The following is a 9,380-nucleotide window of genomic DNA, read 5'->3' as shown; positions in this document are numbered from 1 at the left end:
TGGTCCTATTAAAAGTTCAAATTCAAAGCTTTAGAAAATTGTCCTTTGCTCCATACTCTGATTCTCTTCAGAGTCACATATTCTTACCAAAGCTAAAAAAAATTCTGTAGCTATATTATAGGTTATATGGTAAAGAATTTCACACAATGGTAAAAACAAAAACCGAATAGAAGGAAGAGAGACTAATGGCACTTTATGCAATTACCATTATAGTGCTTCATTTCAAATCTGAAGCAAGATTAAAAGGCAACTGATGATTGAATGGTAATTATTTCAAATACATACATATTATTTTAATGGTATCAGCAAATTATTTCCAATAACAAGAGAAAACTGTATAAGATAAACACCTTTCTTGTACTTGAACTTACCTTGACAAGTAATTTTTCAGTCTGATAAGTATGAGGAAGATAAAAGAAGAAAATATTTTTGAGGTAATCATTGTCATTGATGGAACCACTCGTGTTAAAAGAAGCAAAACTTGATAAATACCTTTCATTAACACAAATGACTGAGAACCAAAGGACAGCATATCAGTGGTTACCAACAGTACAGGCCCTCAGGTCAGGAGACCTGAATTACCACCTCTCTGAAACTTCATTTCCTGATTTGAAAACAAGGATTATAATACAGATCCTGTAAGATTGTGATGCAATCTGAAAAAGGTAGCATATGAAAAGTACATAATACTGTTCTTAGCACATGAAAATGGTTGTTGTTTTCATTACTATTAATATTGTTGATATTTTCTAGAAAAGGTTGCTGTTCCCAAACCACAGTCTTACCTGTACTGACCAAATATCTCTAGATGTATGCAACCACTACCATATCCAATATTATTCTATTCCCCAATTTTTAATGAGTTAAACCAAAACTGACGCGTTATACTAGGAATTGGTTGAAATTCAAGTAATAAAAAGAGATCTCAGCAACTGAATGATTTTTACTTCTTAAAAAACAAACTATTTTGAGAGGATGTGCTAACAACTTCATTTTTGGTTTTTGAGAGTTTTAGAAATTGCAGAATCACAGTATAGAATTAACAATCAGCTGAACAGTTTTCAAAGTCATCAGGTAAAATACATATCTTTATTAAAGGCAACCATGGAACTAAACAGCCATAAAGAGATGGAAACATTCTTACATAAAAAAAAATCTCATTACAGGCTGGTGACATATATGAGGACTTTGCCAACTACGTGCATCACAATCATAGCCTTTGAGGCTCAGTTCACATACCATCTTCCAGAAGCCTTCCGATATACAGCCAAAATTAGCCTCTAGGACTTCACAACACTTTTAATTACTTCCTACACATCACTGACTTGTGTTCAACATTTGTATAACAAGTCTCTTCTTCTGATTTCTTCTACTACATTATGTACAGTAACTACTCAGTACTTGGAGGTTAGCAATGACTATGAAGAGCTGGGATGCAGCCTGGAGAGACGAAAATCATTGTTTAGGAAAGGTGGCTACTCTTGAGCCCTGACACACCAGTACTGATTAGATGACTAGAGAAACAGAGTCAAGGATTACTCCTGGGCTTTCTACATAAGCACCTAAGTCATTACTGAAGGAGAATTCTAGAGAAGATTTGGAGATGACGATGAGTTCAATTTAGTCATGTTCAATTTGAAGTGGCCATGAGACCTCAAGAGGTATTAGATTTACAAGTAGGAATCATCAGCATTTCCTTAAAACCTTGGAAATGGATGAATTCACATAGAAAAGATGTTTAGAAAGGGGAAAGGGGAACAAAATTTGAAAGGATTAACACTTAATGGGCAAGATCACAAAGTAACTCAATTTGTGACCCAGAAATTTGGAAACATTCAACTTCTGTCAGAACAGGAGAAAAAAAGATGCGAAGATTAAAATAAACCTTATGGTTACGCAATTTAACAAAACTCAAAGCAATATATTTGAGCGCCTACAATTCATTCGTTTAACAAATATGTAATTGATAAGCACTTGCCAGAAACTGAAAACACTACAATAAGACAGAGCTGATGTAAGAAGACAATGGACATGGAAACAAGGCAGGAGAAGGGTGATCACAGGGAGTTCCCTGGTCAGGCACCTTGGATGTTCAGTACTTTCGACACTTCACACTCTAAACTCCAGATAATATTACAACTTGACACTGCCCAAGGTCATTCAACTATTTCCCCAACCTCTGATAACAATGGCCTTTCCAGGTAAAATTTCCTTTGGACAGAAAGTAGTTGACAAAAGTTTGGGAATCCATGGATTCTTGGTCCATCAGCATTTTGTCAATTTGGTTTCTCATGATCAGTTCCCTTCAACTAGTCTGTCAAGTGAATGCACTGACAAATGACACTTCTGGACTCCCACACTCAGCACCAGATTTTGAAGTGTATGACCTCACTGAGGAACTGCTGTTGTGTGAAGCTCTGCCTGAGTAACCGTCCATTCTCACTGGTTATTCATCTCTAACTATGCTTTTTTCCTTAAAGGTTGCTCAGAGTGACCTTATTAAGCCTGAACAACAGAGGACACTATTTGCTGGAGAATAGCAAGGAGTACTTTACTACTAAGTGCTGATTTTTCTACCTGTCTATGTCTAATCAAGTTGTCATGTGAATGTTATGTTTTTAAAGTGTTTCATCATAGCTGTCAGCATGGCTAATATGAAGACCTCTAGCCAAGCCATGCCTTATATTCTGCTGCCTGGCTCTCTGAGTTAAATTCCATGATTTCTATTGGCCACAAACATAAGCCACATCTGAAGCTCTTATTAAACCTAAAAACAAAAGCCATCACATCATGCTTCTGTTGGCATCACAGAAGTGACATCACAACACATGGTTTTATCCTCAATGAGCTACAAAGACCTAGGGATTCCCCAGAATTTGGGTTTAGAGTGCACACTCTTTGAAAGATTGTCCCTTTAAAAAGCATGTACCAGAAGCAACAGTGGACACTGCTATAAAATCCTAGCATTACTGAAAAAACAAAAGTCAGATCAAAGTCCTGGCACTGCTCTCCTTTTCTGTTCTTCGGTTTGCTTATTCCTCCCACTCCCCATATTGCTCCCTTAATTCTGAAAAGTAATGCCTTCTGTCATCTCCTGTTATGCGCCTCCATTCCCAACTCCCACCTATAAGCCCTGTTCCCGTGTTTTCTCTCAGACTCAAATGGCATAGCTCTACCCACCCAACAGCAATCATAGGATGTTAATACCAAAAGCATCTGCACCATCACCTATTCAAAACCCCTCTTCCATAACAGAGGACATCGGGATCCAGACAGATGAAGCAAATTGCTTCAGGTCAGCAAACTGGTCCTTGGGAGAACCCAGATCACCTAATTTCCAAGTTCAAGGCACTCAGTTTTTCCTTCATTTACTCCCCAACAGTCTTAAAAATCTTCATGGGACCGGCAATTTTCTCAGAAACCTAATCAGAATGAGCGCAACTACCCTCCACCAATATCTAAGGTGTCTCATTTGTTAAAGTGAAGTAAAAACAAAAACACTTAAGATTTTATCCAAGATAAGATACTCTAATCCAAAGACAAAGAAAAAGCACAGTGCAATACAAGTGACAGAACCATGCTTGAGAAAAATGAAAGAACGAATCACAGGATTATCCTAAATCTGAGTATCAAAAATAGTTATCTCCCTCTCACGCTTGACATGTACGTGTTAGTGCTAAATTGTTAGGTACATGACCTTCTTTAATCCTTATAACAATTTGTAACAATCATTTTTCTATTTTGTAGGTAAATCAACAGAAACATGGCAAAGTTATGTGTCTTGTTAGTTCCAAGAGAAATGTTAGTGGCAGAGGCAAGATTTGAAGCAAGGACTGTTTGACTCCAGGGCCCAGACTTTCAATCAGCCTAAAACACCATTTCTCTGTGGGGGGAGAGGGATTTAAAAAAAAAATCAAAATCGGGATTCACAGTAAGCAAAAAAACTTCTGCTTTAACATCTTGACAACAGAAAAGTTAATTCTGAAAATAATGGAAATGCTAAATAACATTTTCAAGATATTTTTACCTGTAGTATCCCATGTAATCTCTGACGAATATAAAACTGTGGTATCTAAAGTACAGGTCTATAAACAGTGGTATGTCCTTTTCCATTCCTTGCCCATTTTCTGCTTTATTCACACTCATATTCCTTTAAAGATGATTTTAGGCATCGGCAGAAATAGAGTGAAACAGAGCTTTGACTCAGGTCTCATTCGGCCCTCTTTATGCTAACAAAATGAAAATTCACCACTGATGGTGCTTAACAGGGCATATTAAACATGTGTAAGGCATTCATTCACCAGAGATCTAGGATGGGCAAGTCCAGAAAAGAGATCACAAAGAAAACTAAGTGAGGAGAATATAGAATAACAAGAAACTATTGTAAGTGATGACTGTGACAGCCAGGCTTACAAAGCAAAAGACACTATGAGAGTAAAACTTTATCAAAGTATTAATAAAAACAAGAAGCCTGTCTAGAGGATTCACTATTCAACCTTTGGTTCTTCTAATTGGAAGAACTGAAACAGATGGGTAGTAAGTGATATCAAAGGATTTTTGATATGTAAAGTAGGTTTTAAAAGTAGTTTAAATCCTTATCTATTAGAGATACCTATGAAAATATTTAAAGAAATAATTGGATGTTTTGTGGTTTTACTTTAAAATATTTCAAAAGTAAGTAAACAAATAAATAGCATGTGTGATACCAGACACAAATGAACCAAGAATGACAGTGAACTGATCATTGTAAATTGGAGACAGGTAAGCAGTGGTCCACTAGATTACTGTCTCTTTAAGAACGTGTCTAGGCTGTTCACTATTTGAGAGAATTAAGTAAAGGGCTTAGGAAACACACTAAAGGAGAAACAGGAATCTTGAACTAGTTGGAAGGAATTCTCACCTCCTGATGACAGACTCAGTATTACTGCTTTACAAATAAAAACACAAAATTCAAGAAACTTCCAACTATTACACAATGAGCCCGGAATCGAGAAATGAGAATTTCTAAGTTAAGTTTTTCAGAAATTACTACATGGTTATATTTAAAAATTTAAGATGATTCCAATGTTACTGTCCCCATATGTTTGTATCAAGTAAAATAATGATTTTTGAAACTATATATGTATATATCTCTTTACATTTGTAAAAATGTCATTTACTTAACTATATCATTGATACATCATATGACTAGATTTAGATGCTGCTAAATCTAGTCATATGACCACCCATGAGAATCACCAAATAAAAATAATAGAGAGCCACTAATTTCAGAAAAGCAGGATGGTAGAATAAATGAAGAATTAGGAGATGTAGGTAATTGTGATGAATGTAACTCTTACTATGTAAATTCAGGCAAGTTATTCAACCCTTGAGTCACAGTTTCATCATCTGCACTTAGACTTGATTCCATTACACGTCATCCAAGTTTCCCTTGGTTCTAACACCCTGCAGGCTGAAATCTGTTTCTCCCCATGTCTACACCTGTTCAGGAACCTCGAGCTTACCACAGATTATGACACCTCCAATTTTTGGAAGGCTCTAGGTCTCAACAAGTCTAGCTGATGGAACAGCAAAGAGAAGTCTATTTCTGGCCTTTCTCATCGGATGTGAGTGAAGCCATGCAAACAGGCATGGAATCTTAGAGTTCTGTCCAGGTCATGTGGAAGGGACTATCCTCAGGGAAGAGTGTACCATGTACTCAGTTCTGTAACTGTGATTTGTAGAAGGAGGTTCTAGAGACACCACCAAGGGCCACAATGCCTCTGGGCAAGATGGAGGGAGGCAGGCTGGTGGGGAAGGTGTTGCTGATAAATCACCCCTGAGCACAGCTCTCCCAGGGTGGGTGAGATGTCCCTAGCTAGTATTCCCATAGTCTCCAGGAACCAATCTCTGTGCATGTTCCATAATGATTCATAACTAGCTCTGTGAGCTATTGGGGCAGAGCCTGGGGACTTTTGTTCATGGTGTATCTCCAGCATTCAGAATGGTGGCTGACATTCTTGACTTGTGTTTGCTGGGAGGGGAATGATAAAGGATGACATGGCAAATGTGAACATAACAGACACATGGAGCACATTCTATCTAAAGCAGCTGCAAACTATAAGTAGTAGATTTAAAAAATCAGCTTTTTGGGTACTAAAAAAGTAGAGGAGATTGGGAAAATTATATTTAAGTGTGAATACAGGAAGAAGGAGAAGTTTGCAAAATTAAGGGGAAAAAAAAAGGAAACCAATGAAGCAGGAAGGGGGCCCTTGAAGAAAGAGGGCTACTCAGATGAAAGAAACTTACTCTAAAAGAACAGAATATCTTCTCTTGTAGCCTGGTGCTCCAGTTGTGCAAGCTGGCAAGAGCTTTACCCCATTAGAAGCAATATCTCTGATAGAAATTCCATGGCATTAATATAAATACATGCAATTGAAAGAATTACTCAATTCTCACTTATATTCTCATATAAAGAATAGCAAGCAAAAGTTTCTTGTTTTAAATAAATATTAAGCCTCAACTAAAATTTATAATTAATAATGATGAAAGTGTGATCAAATTTTATAAGCATATTTGAATTTCAAACTTTCTGATTTTATTCTGGAAACATCTGCAGTCAATACTTTATTCCTAAAATATTCCAAGCCATGGAACGTCAAGAAAAAAATTAACAAAATATATAAAAGAAACTCATCATTTAAGATGAGCTCACTGACCTATTCATGAAAATGCAAAGAACGTGTCATCCCAGCTTTGGGTAGCATACACAATAACACAGCTTTTAAAAGATGCTTCGCATGCACAATACTGTGTTCAGATAATGTGCTGTGGGATTGTGCACCTGAAACCTGTATACTTTTGTTAACCAGTGTCACCCCGATAAATACAATAAAAAGGAAAAACTATAGGTATGTAAATCTAAAAAAAAAAGATGCTTCTCAACATAGACTTTAATTCCTAAAAGTTGCATAGCAAATGTTAGTCTAACAAATATTCATAGTCTTATGAACAAAATTTAATTTTTCTTTATTAAAATTCCATGCTATATGCTCAATGCTCAATTTTAAAGTTACAGATTTTTTTCCACATATATTATTCCCCAATTTAATAATGCAATTACATTACTTGTTCTAAAAGTTACAGCTATGAGCAGTTAAAAGGGGGAAAACTTAAAACACTGAATTCTTCAGAGGGAACAAAACAAAATAGCGTAGTAAATCTATACTGTAGGTCTTTGAAGATGTCAGTTGTATTTTATTCATCCTGGAATGCCCAGAACATCTAGTACTTAATAGCACATCTCCTAAGATCATCCAATATGTTGCACTGAAAGAAGAGAAACAGGAAGAGTTATAAAAACTAAACATCCAAGGGAAATATAAGACATTTTAGAAGCAATCTTCAAGAGGAAGTCAAATATCTCAGACAACCATCTTTGGCCCAACTCTTCATTAAGCAAAGGCGAGTCCTAATATCCAGGAAGAGTAAACCAAATGAGATAGAAAAGACATGAACAAAAGTTGAGCATCACAGACAGACAGGACCTTTAATAAATGAACAGCAATTCTCAAATTTTACTGCACATAGGAATCAGTGGGGAGCAAGGACACGAATACCTGGTGAAATGCAGATCTCCAGGTGCCGGCTGAGAAATTCTAACTTGAAAAACATATTAGGTGGCCCCAAGAATCTCTGGAAATTACCACATAATTTGCCCACTTAAAATGTACAATTCAATAGTTTTAGTATATCCACAGAATTGTGTAACCATTACAATTCATTTCAGAACATTTTATCACCCCCAAAAGAAACCCTGAACCCAGCAGTAAGTACCCCTGGTCTCTCCCTCCTGCCCCCAGCCCTGGGTAACCACACTTTTTGTCTGTATTGATTGCCCTGTTCTGGCTGTTTCACACGAATGGAATACTACAGTGTGTTGGCCTTTTGTGTCTGGCTTCTTTCACTCAGCAGACATTGTCTAGATTCACCCACCCTGTAGCATGCAGCTTATACTTCATCCTTTTTATTGCTGAAAAACTATTTTTAAACCAAATATGTGGAAAGGAAGAATTCTTATAAATGTCTTTATTCATTTATCAGACTACTATACCATTTGCTGGAAGCTATTTAGTTGTAAAAATCATAGAATAGATCCTATCTGATATGATTCAACACTGCCAAACATATTCTTGGCTATTTTTGCTCATATCTATAAATGGACTCAATCCAGAAATGCAAAATTATATACTATATTTTTATACTGCCATAATATATTTAATAATGTATTCTAGGCAAAATTATAGAGATTACCAAGGACAATTTCTACAATGACTACAGTTCACAACCTCAAAAATGATAATCCAAAGGGGCAAACAACATATATGAATAACAATACTTCAAACTAACATATGGATTTGCAGTCACCCTGTGCTGACCTATCCACTAGGATTGGTGAGCTCACTGAGGTGCAGTGAGTTCCATCATCGATATTCCAAAATATAGACTCTAAAGAGAAAGGGACATTTTACTTGTTTATTGATAAATACCAAGCCCTCAAGGCCAACACACTAAAAAAGAAAATCAGTTTTTAGGTTGTCATTACATTACCCATTACATGGCATTATACTAGTTATTATGAATAGTTTGTTTTTAAATAACTTTCTTGTATGAAAATAACATATTCATTTTAGAAGCATGAAGAAACATAGAAAAAATATGTTAAAGTTATCTAAGAAAACTCAGAAAAGCCATGGATAATATTTAGAATATTTCCTTCTAGTGTTTTTATTTGGTAGACTGCATATATAGTTCTGGTCACATTTCACCATTGCTTTTCAATATAATTAATTTATGTATATATATAATTTAAAGGTCTTAAATATGTCATGGACAATACTTTTATAATCACAGTCATGTGATTTTATTCATAACACATGTGATATGTAATATATACACTAAAACCAAAGGAAAGCATGTGCTTGCAAATGAAGTATGTACCAATCTTTAAAAAATATAATCAAAACTGCATTAATGAACTTCCTAAAAGCAAACCTTTACAAGTAGAAAACAAAACCAAACTCTCTGATCATGTGAAGCTATACTCGTGTACACTGGGCAGGGCAAAAATATTCCTTCCCCCAGGCACAGGGAACAGTGTAACAAGGTGACTTTAGCAAGATTTGTTTTGGTAATCCCAGCTTCTCCTTTCTCCCACTTTCCCTGCTACTGTGCACCCCTAGTTCAACTCTGGCACCTATTGCTCTACTGCTCTTGCTTCTGAAATCAGAGAGGGTCCATAGGATAATCCTGGGCAGCAGGCAGCAGCCGGGCTACTTACTCATCAAAGTTCTGGCACCTTAGACAAATCATTTTATTATTCGAAACACAGCTGTCTCAGC

The sequence above is a fragment of the Phyllostomus discolor genome, chromosome 5 (genome assembly GCF_004126475.2).
Source record: "Phyllostomus discolor isolate MPI-MPIP mPhyDis1 chromosome 5, mPhyDis1.pri.v3, whole genome shotgun sequence".
NCBI classification, from domain to species: domain Eukaryota; kingdom Metazoa; phylum Chordata; class Mammalia; order Chiroptera; family Phyllostomidae; genus Phyllostomus; species Phyllostomus discolor.
Note: the sequence above shows the minus strand (reverse complement) of the source record.